Below are 12,942 nucleotides of genomic sequence, written 5' to 3'. Positions count from 1 at the left end.
GAGGAATTTGTGAATAGGGCCAGCATCTGCCTTGCCCCAGCCCCAGCAAGGAGTGCCCTGCATAGCGGAGCAGCCTCCGAACCAGCCCTGGTAGGGGAGTTGCTGTGACCTCCTCGTGGCATCGAGCTGTGCTGAGTGACAGCACGGGGCTGGCTGGCTGAGCTCAGGATATCACCAGGTATCAACCCTGGTAGCAGCCGCCACCTTCTCATGATAAAAGCTCGTTTATTTATTTCCCTAATTGGGCTCAGGAGTCTTCACGAAAAGAGAAAAGAATTGTCTGCTAAGACAGGATAAGAAGAGTTATTTCGTATTCCCAGAGCTGGGATGAGACTAAAACTCTTTATGAGATCTCGATGCTTTGTGTTCATTTCCAAGAAGGCCCCCTAGACACTGTAAGCAGGGTTCTGGTGTTTTTTATCACACATGGCAGAGAAGTTAAATATATAATGAGGTGATTAAAATATCTCAGATTTTTTGGGATGTTTGAAATTTAGATCAGGGTACAGATTGAAATGGAACTTCAGCAGTGGTGGGAAATGTTCAGATTCCCCCCCTCCATCTTTATGCAACCTTGTTCTTGCAACACGCTGGACTCAGAAACAGAAACGTCAATAAGGATCTATCTTCTCTTGAGATTTCTGCTCCGTTTCTACAGATCTGCAAAACCTTCGAGTGTTGATTTAAGCAGCCAAACACAGGTTTGCAGGGTATTGTTACACACTTGGGGAGATTCAGCATAAAGGTTTATTATTCATTATTTTCCATAATTACCTGCTTCCTCTTTGCTTTGTAAAATTCAAATCTCTTTTTTAACACATTCTTTCATTTTTAAATGAAAACACTGTTGAAATAGAACCGGCACCTTTAGAGTAAATATCCAGCCCTGAACTGTATCTCCATCTTCAGAGAGCAAAATAAGAAAACAGAAGAAATCTCTGAAACTGTAAGATAAAGCCTTTGAAAATTAAAGGGGAAAAAAAAAAAAAAAAAAAAAAAAAAAACCCACACACATAGAATTTTAACAATAAACAACTGATGCAGTATGTTTTGATGTAGTTTCATTGTAAATTTGAATATTTCACTGAAAGTCCAAGCAGAGTTGTTTTTTTTTGTTTGTTTGTTTGTTTTTGTTTTTTTGTCCTTGGAATTATGGATTGCTTCTGTCAGCAAAGATTTCCCAAATATGTTTACCTACTGTTACTGAAAAAAAAAACACAAAACATCTTGAACAAAACAGTGCCATTTAAATTACAGATGTAACTTTTTACCCTTGCGATGGGGGCAGTCACAAGTGCAGCCCTACCAAACGACTTAGGCAACTGCCGTGCTCTGCTCTGTTTCAGCACCATGTTGTGTGTCACACGGGGAAGGAAGGCTGCTTGTACCAGGGTCACAGACAACACACCTTGCTTTCCTCATCTGCAGAAAGATGATAAGGGTAATGACTTTTTCTGCACTGAGCAATAATGACTAGATATTAAGAGTGCGCTTTTGTTTCTGTGCTGATATAACTAGATCGGCTTACAGGTGAACAAGCCCATGCAGTGTTAAAACAGCCTGCTAGTGGTGTGGATTAAGCTCCTTTTCCATGGGGATAGCTACAGCCTGATGAAGCATGAGCACAAGGTAGGACTGTAACCATACCACGGATGCTATACTGCATGTCTCTATCAATACAAGTGATGTGCTTTATTTTGAATTGCAAAAATGTCCTGGAAATGTTCTGAAGTGAAAGCCTGGCTCCTGCAAGTCAGTGGGAGATTTGCTGTTGATGCCAGTGCAGGCAGGAATTCCCTCGAGGCCCTCAGGACGTATGATTTGTTACTTTAAAAGCAACCTAGTGTTACTGAGTGAATTCACTCTTTTGGGAGAGGTAAAATCTTATGACTTTAGGAATAAAGAAAAGAGGGATCATCTCTTGCAGTTTAAGGTTTATGCGCTGAACCTTTGACAGCTCAAGCCAAGAAGTGGTGGGGACTTCTTGTTCTTACAGGCTTGTTATGGATGCAGGTCACACAAATAAGTCTTTGGCTTCGGGAAATAAGCAGCCTCAACGTGCACCAGCAGCGCAGACTGGGACTCTGGCAGTTGCCTCAGTCTTAGTCCTTTCCATCAACGCCTAGTTGCTTGACTCCAAGTCGGAGTGCTCGTTTATTTGGGTTGGCTGTTTTCATAGGCATATGATTTATAAGTAGCTGCACAGGGAACAGAAAAGCCAGCCCCTGGCCTGGCTCTATTGTGATGCAGCATGGAACTGGAGCTCTGGAAACACAGTGGATTGTGTTATCTGCATGATTTATTCTTTATTAAACTTCACCAGAGCAAAGACTTGCAACAAAGGGAGGAGAGAAGGTACATGTGCACCCCTCGACACATGCACAGCTTGGAGGTAGAGAATACAGACCTCTGCAGCAGGCTTCTGCACACAGGCTTTCATGCACAGTGTGCTTGTGTGCATGCACAACACGCTTACATGTAGACAAAGGATTTTGTGAATTCAAAGACTCTGATAATACATAGGGTACTCCCATGTGCAATTGTTCAGAGTGCTTACACTGGAGTGTAATTACTTACTTGGGAAGAGAGCAGTCATACACATGCATATATATTTGTACATATTTACAGCTTGGTATGTGCACAGATAAACAAATGTGTGCCCACACATGTTTGTGTGCCTGCAGATATCCAATACAGCATTTCATGATGGAGGGGGCTTATGTCACCAAAGTTAGATGAGGTGTTTGCATGGTACAGATGAATACAATTCTCTCTGCAGGGCTCAGCTCTGAAACACAGTTTTAGATTGCAAGTTCCCTCACGGTAGTTTTGCTGCTGTCTGCCAGATGTTAATTGTGCTGGATCCATTATTAATACTTGCGTTTTGCCATTGCTGAGAAAGCCTAATGGGGAATGAAGTTTTATTATGTCAGATGCTGCCTGGAAGAGACCACAGTTCCCTCTGAATGACTCACAGTCTGATTACAGCAAAGGGGAACCTGAAACAGGACCAGCCTGGTCTCACCATTGTTCTGTCCTGGCCCCGTCTATGCTCCACTCCTCCTTAAAATGTGTTGTTTCTTCTCTAGGCTTAACAGCTACTTTTTTTTTTTTTTTTTTTGGTAGAGTTCTTCTTGTAGTTTCTCTCTAGTATACTTAAATATTATCTAAAAAGACAGATATCCAATAGATATGAGGTTAAATCAGGAATCAACATTTGTCCCGGGGAAATAGGACACAAGCTCTTTATTTTGAGGAAGATTTTAAGCAAATAGTGCACATTTCCATTTCTGTTTTTTCTTTCTTTTTTTTTTTTTTCTTTTTTTTTCCTTATTCTGGGGACCATGCAGCCCATTTGCAATTAAATTGAGTCTAGTTACCCTCCAAAGTAAAAGGAAGCTGTTCTGAAAATTACTAGTATAAGTCTCTCTACCTTTTGACAAATTATTTTCTAATGAAAAACATCTGCTCAGGCTAAGAAGGTTCACTCGTCTTTACTTCCGCCTCATGCAAATGGTTTTTATTTTGCATATTGCAAAAAAGTACTTTGGTCGTATAGCCAAAAGGGACAGGAAGGTATTGATAAAATGCAGCAATGCTGTGAGTGGAATATAATTTCCCCCCCATTTAATTATCCTTTTTCTTTATAACAGGTGTAATGAGCACAACACCTGATGGCTAATGATAATCCAGATGGCTTGGAATTGTAACTCCATATGCTGCATGATTTAATGCAGACTGAAGTTAACTCTCTGTGGGTTGAAGAAACAAACTCCATGGTTTGTTTTGGAGCTTTGTTTTGGCAAACAAGAAATCAAAAGAAACATACGGGGATATTTGGTTAATAGGTTAATGGGAAGGCATCTATTCCACGGCTTTCCCCTCATCACGGGCAAAGAGGAGTTTACTCTTCCAGAGACTGCACGGCCCTGTTGACGCTTTTTCAAGAGCTGTGTCTAGTCCTGGCACAGGCTTGTGCTCTGCTGTGCCTAGTTAAAACCAAATCCTGAATTCAGCTCTGTGTACTAGGGGTACAGACTCAGGTGTGTCAAAGAGCTTGCCAATGTTCATTGACTTAGAGGAATATAAGATGCATATTGCGCCTTCCTCTTATGAGTGGAACTGGCTATTCTGGTAATCTAATCAGGATTTGCAGTCATGAACCAGGATTGATCCCATTAGATGGATTTTAGGACCTGATACTGCTCTGTCAATCTTGCAGCTGTCTCTTCTGAACTCCTTCATGGAATTGGGCCCACAATCAAGCTATGATGAAATGCAGAAATATTTCTGGAGCCATGCATTTGCCTTTGAAGTAGTCACAGCTGGAGCTAGACTAACATGAATGTTTTCTCCTTAGGGAAAAGTTAATCTGTAAGTCCTAAGGAATTTTATACAGAGAGGTGGCATCATTGTCCTCATGTTATGAGAGGGGAAACTAGAGCAGACTGGCTGTGATTCAGCTAAGCACTAAAGCACCACGGGACATAAGCACATGCTTTCGTGTTTTGCTAAACTGGTACCATGCAGAGACATCATGATTTGCCCAAAGTCACACAGTGAGATGAAAATAGGAATCAGGAGTTCTTTGGACAACTACTGCAGCTATTTACGTTTGACAGGTTTTCTTTCTGTGCTGCCTAGAGGACAAGAAGCATTTTTCTTTATAAAACAAAAGCAAATGTGCCTTAGTAAATATTGTGAAATTCTGGAAAGCAGCTTTGTATTCTGCACTGGGAGGTCAGGAACTATTTCTCTAGATCAACAGCAGCATCTTTCTATGCCAAGTTTTGGAAGAGTTTTGACTGAAGTGACTTGGTGTTGCTGTTGTAAAAACAGATCAATCCAGAGCCTGGCACAGACAGCCTGGCATCAATTAACGTGTCAGGAAGGATTTCTGGTGCATTTCCAGCAGAGATTCCTCTTTCTGCCCAAGGAGACAGATGGAAATCTAGACAAGGAAGGGAAATAAATCCTCTTGTTAAAATCCACTCAACTTAGGGCTGATCTAGAATCTGGTTTGTAATGGTGTTTTCATCAATGGAAAACAGTTTTGTGAGAATGTCACCTCTCCAGCCCTGGGAACAGCATGCAGCCCACACAACCAGCCAGAAGAAACTGTCCGCTTTGTTTGTGTGTTTATCCATTCCCTTGTGGCAAGAACTTACCCTTGGTAGAAGCCATTACCACGAGTGTCATATTCACAGCCAGTTTCTTTCCCATGTGAGTCAATTCCTGACGGTGCAGAGAAAAAAGCACGGCCTTTGTTTCAGTGGATATACACCTACATACAGAGAAGTAAAATTTTGACCTGCAAAAAGAGACTGCTGATGCTTTTGTGCAGTGACATTAATTTTCTTCCATCGGTAGTCAACAAAACAGAGTAAATATGGCTGCAGTCTTCCCTGCTGTCCTCCCATGGCGTGCTGAAGTTTAAATAGCTCTTGGCCTTGGGATATGAAGAACTTAATCTTAATTCAGGGCAATGCATGTTGTGGGGGCAAGCTAAAGTGGAATTTTTAAGTTCTTGTTTTTGTGATTGCCAGGGACTGACTGAGAGGGTCCTTTGTAGTTATTTTCATTGAGGGATGTAGGTAATTTACCTCAGGAAAAAGACACTATGCACATTCTCATTTCATACCTGACAGAAAGCTAGGGCAAGATGAATACCTCCTAATAATGTTAGAAAAGTAACAAGTAGGTGAAAAAGCTTTTCCTCTCCTCATAAGGAGCTGTTAGAGGAAAAATGTTTCTACAGTAGAGGCTTTAATACAGGAGATTATGGATTTAAACCCTCCTGTTGGCTTAAGGGACCACTCATATGGCTGAGCTGTGGATGTCAGGAGCTCTGAAGAGTGCTGCTGAGGCAAAGATAGCACTGTTCAGCATCTGCGTCTGCATTCTGCTTTGCAGATGCTGGGTCAGATCCCCCAGCCGATGCTGAGCACTGCAGAATTGCTGGAGTTACTCAGCTCCACCAGTTTACATCTGTGAAGGGCCTGGCCTGCTCTCTGCAACCTGCCTCTTCTTGCCAGAGCACATAAGCACGTTAGATGCTTAATTCCCTCCTCAGGTCCGGCACTTGGCTGCCATTTGAAGAAGAGGAGGCAAAAAAAAAAAAAAAAGAAAAAGAAAAAAAGAAAGAAAAGAAAAAAGTAGTGAAGGAATAATTCCCTCAAACATGCTCTCTGGTGGAGCTAACGTGCTGAGGCTGTGTGGGCCCGTAGCAGGGAGGCACAGCCCTGCTGCCACTGAGTCCAGTCTCAGGCTGGACTTGGATCTGCCTTGCCCTCCTGGTTTAGGAAGCAAAGTTTTTGGAGGCTGTGCTATCAACAATATGTGGGTTGGGAGAGAGAGACTATCCCTTCACCTGTTTTCCTCTCTTTTAGAGGATAACACAGTTTCTGTGGGACCACAGATGTCTTCAGCCTTGGGGTGGCAGCATTCAGCTTTGCCTGCACTTCTAGGAAGCCCTGTGCTTGCTGTGCTCCTTCTAGGTGCCTGAATAGCTTTGGAAATCCAGCCTGAATAGCCTGGAGAGACATGGGCTACATGATGCAGTTCTCAGCAGTGATACTCAAACTACAAATCACGAAGAAAATGAAATACCAAGGACCACCTCACAGCAGGCACTCTGGAGACTTTCTGAAACTAAATTGCACAGACCAAGCAGGGACGCTGAGTGAGTGAATGCAGACAAAGCATAAGGCACCCAGGCAATGAAAGAAAGAAGTGAAGCTAAACAGAGGTGGAGCTGCAGAAGAAGTACAATAAAAAACGTACTCAGGTGCTACCTGTGGTTAATTCAGGCTGAGCTATGGGGGATCTCACCACACTCCTTTCTCCTTTTCTTCAAGTGCTTATTTACCCAGGTGGAACAGGGATGACATCCTCTTCCTTATGAGAGCTACCAATAATTTTAGATCTGTTTAAACAAGTATTAGGGAGATATTGAGATGATAGCAGGGAGATTAGATGGTCACTGACTACCATCAGGAGATCTGAGCCTATGCAAATTCCTCCTATCGACAACAGAGCTCTTCAGAATGATTTGAAATAAATATATTTTCAAACCGTATTTTTCCCCTTTCATAGAATTGGATGTTCACAGAAAGAACCAGGCTAAGCATTAAGACTAGGTTTGCTTCTGCACAGTGAAACTCACTGCTGAGCAAAATGCATGGGCGGAGATGGAACCATTTGGTGAGTTCCAGAGGAGCAGAGCGACCCTGCGCTCGTCTGTCCCTGTTGAGTGAGTGACGTTCCTTCCACAGAGCTCTCAAAAGGAGGAGGCTGTTTGCATCATCCCTGTGGGAAACTGGGAAGTAATGTGGCTTGGCTGAAAGACTTGGCAGATGTGCCATCTAGACAGTAGCAAAAATCCTATCTCCTGACTCCCAGGATATCATCACACTTGGTGTGAACTACCTGCTGTTTGCAAAGGGCATCCTCTGTTCCCGTCAACATAAGCCAATGAAGCTGAAGGGACTCAGAGGTCAGAGAGGTTCAGTCTCACTTTGTCCAATTAAGTGGAATCCATTCTTGCAGAAAAGGGCAGGCACAAGAAATGGGCTCAGAGGGAATAAACCACAACCTTGGTTTCTTTCCAGTGTCTCTCTGGTCTGAGGCTGTGCACCACAGATGAGTAATCTCACAATTTCAGTCTAGATCAGATGTCCACCCTGCCAGCAGGGTTAAGGCAACCTGGTAGTTTAGCCAGCAGCCCCAGAGGAATATGCTAGTTACGTCAAACCTGATCTGTTTGAGCTTTTCCAACACTGCAGAATAAGTTTAGCTGGGGTCATCTTTTAGCAGACACTTGGAGTGTGACTCAAACTTGCCTTTAAAAAGAGCCCCTTAACCGCTCTGCAGCTAGCACTATCCTGCTGCATCTCACAGCCCTCTGCTTTTACTGTTGCCGTATTGACAACACAAGCACTTTCAGATTATTTATCCTGCCTGTGCTTTTTCATTTAACTTCTCACAAAGTCCATTACCCTCAAATGCCACTTCCAATTGGCATTTGAATTTAAGGTGAAATCTAGACCTTGTAAGAAATAGGTTATTTCGTTCTTCTTCAGATGGTTCTGTCTCCTACGCAGTGTCACTTTGGCTGATTCATTTATACAACCTGACAAAAATCTCCCAATCTTTCATGAACGACTTCTCTGCGAGTGTCACACTGAATTTGCTCAGTCGAACAATGTGTATCTACCAGTGAACTGGAGAACAAAGTGCTAAAGCTAGATGGTGAAACCATCGCAAGATGATATTTCCTTTCCTGCCATATCTGAGGCTTTTTCCTTTATTTCTCTGTGTTGTCCTGTTTGTGTACATTGCATTGCATTCTTCTTACATCTCTTTCTTAGACTGATGTCACACTGACATCAGGTAGCCATGTGAACCAGGCATTCTGGCCATCATGTGTCCCCAGCATGTTAAATTTTAATGACAGGTGCCTCCACATTTAAAAAAAAAAAAAAAAAAAAAAAAAAAGGAAAGAGAAGAAAAAAGGATTAACTCTGGCTATCAGTATGAACTCATTTACACATATAACCTCTGCCTTGGACTGCAGTGGAAAAAAAAACTCTCAAAAAAACCTCTCACACATCTCAAAAGAGCAAAGAACAAAGTCAGTAGTAGTGGATTAATCACAGAATCACAGAGCATCCTGAGTTGGAAGGGACCCACAAGGATCACCGAGTACAGTTCCTGACTTCACACAGCACCACCCCAAAACCAAACCCGATGTCTGATGGTGGTGTCCAAAGGCTCCTTGAGCTCCGGCAGGCTCGGGGCTGTGACCATGTCCCTGGGCAGCCTGTCCCAGTGCCAGACCAGCTCTGGGTGCAGAAACTTTCCCTAAACCCCAGCCTGACCCTCCCCTGTCCCAGATCCATGCTGTCCCCTCGGGTCCTGTCGCTGTCCCCAGGGAGCAGAGCTCAGCGCCTGCCCCTCTGCTCCCCTCGTGAGGGAGCTGCAGACCGCCATGAGGCCTCCCCTCAGCCTGCTCTGCTCTGGGCTGAACACATCAAAGGCCTCAGCCACCCCTCATAGGTCTTCTCCTCCAGACCCTTCACCACCTTTGTTGCCTTCCTTTGGATGCTCTCTAATAAGGCTTGGTTTGGATCAGGTAATTGTCACAAGAGTTGTTGATTACCTAAAAGTCCTCTGATCCCCTCCAAGTTTGCAATCCCAGCCCGTTAATCCCATCAGCCATGGGGCACTCACTTAAAGCTCTCAGTGGCACCAAACGCAGTGGGCAGAGCAACAGAGTGGGGGTCACAGAGGCTGGGGCTACCCAGCATCTCCAGTGACAGGATTGTGGCAGCGTCCCTTGACCTGTGCATGCCTACGTGTCAGCCCCAGTGCCTGCAGACAGCTCGTGTCCATGAGGAGAGGAAGATGTGGGTGCCTGGAGGAGCTCTCTGGGTTAGGTGGGTACTCCAGCCTCAGCTGCAGTGCTGGCTGGTGGTTCACTGGCTCAAGAGGGATTTGCTCCTGCCCCTCAGAGCATCCCTTCTTTGGGGAAAAAGTAGTAGCATGGACAGGCATGTGTTAAGGTGCACAATTTGAGCTGTATCTGGGGTGCGCTGGGTAAATGGAAATCAATCCGTCTGCAGCTGAAGGGCTTTCCCTGCTTTGACATAGCACAGCCCAGGCACCACAGGAAGCAAGGCAGTGGAAGGGCAGTGTCTCACTGCTTTGTAACCAGCCACCTCATTTAGTGCATAAGATTATTTATTTTGATACATAATTACATGGGACTGATACTTAAGTCAGCAATTAATTAATCCTAATTGGATGTAAATTAATTAAGAACACAGTTTGTCAAATTCAGTTTGCTCTCACCCAACTCCATTTTCCCCTGGAGCAAAACCGAAGATACTGGCCCCAGTCCAGGACAGCAGTACTGCTTTGCATGAGTATAACGCAGCCTCAACCCAGCCAGCATGGCTACAAGGAGGAGCAGAGGCCTTGGGGTGAATATTACACCTTCCTGTTCATAGGGGGTTGCTGCAAGCTGGAGGAGTTTTGGGGGATACTTTCTTATAAGAAGATACCTGGGTACCTGCCTGCAAGAAATGGATCTGGACAGCTGACTTAATATTGAGTAAGGAAGAGAATTAAGATAGTAAAAGCAGAGAGGTGAAACAGTCACCTTCCATATTTGATCACTGCACAAGCAGCAATCATTGTAGATAAGATCTTCCTGGCCAGGAGATATTAGAACAATGCGATACTTTATTCTTCCATGTATCATTTTGTCATTGTAATCCTTGTTTATATTACTGTTCCCATGAAGTTCAACTCAGTTGATTGTATCGTGTGCTAGATGTGGTTCATATGCAGCAAGAATAAATTCTGAACCACCTCATCTCCAGCAATCTTGAGATTACATTGACAGGGTGTGAAGAAAGATAGAAGGTGGAAGAATTATTATTATTTTTTTCTTTCAGCAAGGGGGAAATGGGAATATAATATGTACTAACATGGCATGCAGCGAGCTGGGGTGTAGGATGACAACGTTCATTAGTCTGTAATCAGAGCGTAACATTTCTTACTGGACTTTAGCTCTTTCGGTGTTAGGTGTGTTGTCCAGTGAGTAATCACAGCTCCCTCTGTAGTTAGAAGACAGAGAGAGATGCACACCTTAGGTGGAGGAGAGTTGCCCTTCTGGAGATGCTGAGCTCTGTGCTAGTTACAGAAGGAGCCCACACAGCTCACTTAAACTACACAGCCCAGCGTTCAGCCAGCTCATGTGTGGTGAGCTGGAGACCTGGCTGTGTACAAATGTTTACCTCTGGGGAAAAAGGGTGAAAGAGGAACATTTTCAGCAAGAGGATTAGTGGAAAGAGATGCCATTTGTTGGAACAAATGTAGATAAGATATTTCTGCTCTACAGCTACTATTATAGAAATAACTGTGCACTCTCGCTCCTGCCAGCTTGTCTTTGTGATCACATATGAAATGATCAAAGCAATGCTCCCACATTTCAGGTGGAAAATCGTGAAGGCAATCAGCACGTGCTAAGTGAATCAGACGTGTCCTGGATGCATCAAGAACCCAGCGTGCGCTTGGTCTGGGTACAAGCAGTGGTGCTTTGTGCAGGATTTGTGGGCGTCAGGCAGCCTGGTTGGGGCTTCTGTGCAGCTGGACACAGGAAGACTCAGACAAAGGTCACGTTTCTTTCATTTCTTTTTCCACTGAAACAGTTTTATAAAAGGTTGGCCACGTGATGAATTTAAATGTAGGATAAGATGTTGTGAAATAATTTAATATCCTTATATCCTAAAAGACCTTTAATAATTTGGTCTTCAAGGGACCACTTTTACTGATTGCTGAGCCCATCATTAATCTGTCCTTTTTTTTTATTTTTCATCACTCTTCTAGAAGAGAATATTCTTGCAGTGTTTAGTGGGTATATATTCTTATTTAAGCTGTCTTCCAGATTAAAGTTCTACAGGAGAAATTCTTCACGTTAGTTGTGATATATTATAAGATAAAGTAAAATAAAGCAAAAATTCCAACTTGGAGAGCGTAGATTTTCCAGTCAGGCTTGAAAATCTGCTCCACTTGTGTGCATTTCCAAAATATATCACTGCAGTGCCAATCATCTAAAGCAAGAGGGGGAAAAATGTCAGCAAAATTCACTAGATGCACAGAGTCATTGAATAGATTCATGGGCAGCCTACTGTAATGGCAAGTTTGCAGGGGCTATCAAAACTCTTTATACATCAAGCTAAAAAAATGACAAAGAAGCTGAAAAGAATGATCTGTGCTCTGAACCAAAGGGTGGTTGAGACCACTCCACCAAAAGAAAGATGTAATCTTGTAAAAATATGTAGTTAACCCCACAGTCTTTGTCAGACAGGCATATCTATAGAAGAGCCACAAATCACCATGGAGAGGGATTGATTGATCTGTAGGGCTTTGATAATGTAAATCTGTTTCATTTAAATCCACATTGGACCGTTGAACCTGAGGACACTTAGAAGAGTAACAAAACTGCTGGGTAGACCTAAAATAAACCCAGATGGCCAAACTCAATTAGGAATTCTCAGGCAGAGACAGCCCCATCTGAGAGCATTCAAATACCTGACATGTCCTGGCTGCAAGCTCGGCGTGCAGAGTGGAGTGTGGAGCCCTGCGCAGTCGGGGCTGCATGGCGAGAGGTAGGGAGCTGCCCTGTGGCATCGGTGCTCTGCAGGCAGGAATCTGTGTGCTGCAGGCAATAGGCAGCACTTACTGCAGAATCACAGAATCATCTAGGCTGGAAGAGAGCTCCAAGATCACCTAGTCCAACCTCTGACCTAACACTAATGAGTCCTCCATTAAACCTCCACTAAGATCTACATCTAAACATCTTTTAAAGACCTCCAGGGATGGTGACTTGACCACTTTTCCGGGCAGCCTATCACAATGCCTAACAACCCTTTGGGTAAAGAAGGTTCTTCCTCATATCCAACATAAACCTTCCCTGGTGCAACTTTAGCCCATTCCCCCTCATGCTGTCACCAGGCACGTGGGAGAACAGACCAACCCCCAGCTCGCTACAGCCTCCTTTAAGGTACCTGTATCGAGCAATAAGGTCGCCCCTGAGCCTCCTTTTCTCCAGGCTGAACAAGCCCAGCTCCCTCAGCCGCTGCTCATAGGACTTGTTCTCCAGGCCCCTCACCAGCTTTGCAACCCTTCTCTGGACCCGCTCAAACACCTCGATGTCCTTATTGTAGCGAGGGGCCCATATATTAATGATACACGCATGCATAAGAGGATGAGAGTAGACCTCTAGTCGTTCAGGTGCAGAGATGGCACACTCAGCAGATCACTCACTGTGCAGGATATTTGCTACAACAGTCCTTGTTCCTCATCCATCTTAAGCTGAGGACTGATCTTTGTTATGCATTGTCTTGGTTGCTGTGTTTGTTGGAAACCTGTGCT

This window comes from Aythya marila (assembly GCF_965140915.1).
Source record: "Aythya marila genome assembly, chromosome: 22".
NCBI classification, from domain to species: domain Eukaryota; kingdom Metazoa; phylum Chordata; class Aves; order Anseriformes; family Anatidae; genus Aythya; species Aythya marila.
The sequence above is the reverse complement of the archived record's forward strand: the minus strand, read 5'-3'. Positions refer to the sequence as shown.